Source organism: Brassica oleracea, chromosome C1 (genome assembly GCF_000695525.1).
Source record: "Brassica oleracea var. oleracea cultivar TO1000 chromosome C1, BOL, whole genome shotgun sequence".
Lineage (NCBI taxonomy): Eukaryota > Viridiplantae > Streptophyta > Magnoliopsida > Brassicales > Brassicaceae > Brassica > Brassica oleracea.
In genome coordinates, this window is record NC_027748.1 from 31,566,850 (window position 1) to 31,568,159 (window position 1,310).

Below are 1,310 nucleotides of genomic sequence, written 5' to 3' on the forward strand. Positions count from 1 at the left end.
GGTCATATATATTTGTCGGCAACGGTCACATGGTTCGTCGGAATTCCGTCGGAAAATACCGACGGAATTCCGACGACTTTGCTGTTAATCGGAATGTCGTTGGAAATTCGTCGGAATATACCGACGAACTTCCGACGACTACAACGGTTACATTTTTTATCGGAATGTCGTCGAAAAGTCGTCGGAAAATTCCGACGAACCATATTTCGTCGGAATTCCGTCGGAAATGGCCGACGGAATTCCGACGACTTAATTTTTTTGGATTTGGTCGGAAATTTGTCAGTATTCCGTCACAAATTTCCGACGACCTTGGTGTCCGTCGGAACCTCCGTCGGAATTCGGTGTGTTTTCTTGTAGTGACAGTATATTTCAGTAGTTCACTGGAACAAAAATAGATAGTAAGTAAGTAAAATTTGGATGCGTGATCAAAATAGATAGGTTTAAATGGAAATAAAAATAAAGTTTCCACTTTTAAATTTTCTTTGGTTGGATATAATAGACCTCAAATTCCATTCTAATTAAAATGACAACTATTCTAAATCTAACTAGAGCTTGATCCACGCACCATCGCAGATGTTTATTTTTAATTTATTATTAATAAATATTCATTTTGTATAAATGATAATATCTATTTTAAAAATTTACATGTATTAAATAATTGTTTAATACGATATTTCTAAACAAAATAATTTAATAGTTTATAATTGTGTAATTTTATTTTGTATTATAAACTGTCAGTTGTCTCATCCACATTTTAAAAATATAACCCGGGCATCCTAACATTTTCTTTTATGAATCAAAAATTGATGATGAGTATAGTAAAATTATTTTATGTACTAAATTTATCATGTTAATTTTTTGTTTGTACAAACACTTATCATATTGAATTTATGGTTTATGGTTCTTTAATTTGACCTTTTTTTAGCAACAATTGTTTAATTTGACAAAATATAATAAATGACAGAAATTACTCCTATGATTAGGCAGATTCTTAGTTGCATTAAAGTGTAATTAAATAATTGTTTTAATTAATAATCGACTTAGAAAATGATTTAAGAAAATAGAAAAACAAGAATATTTAATGTTAGACTTCTTAATTATTTCAGTGGCATAGACTTATAAATAAGTAGTAAATCTTATGGTTATTTTTTATTTGTATTTCTATTTTAATAAGATAGATTATCATTTCACATCACACCATGAAAATGCGTAGCCAAGAAAAAAACAAACTATTTGTTTAGAGTGTACGTTCATATATACGGACACTGTATAAGATCTCATTCATCATCTTCATTAATATTAATTTGCCG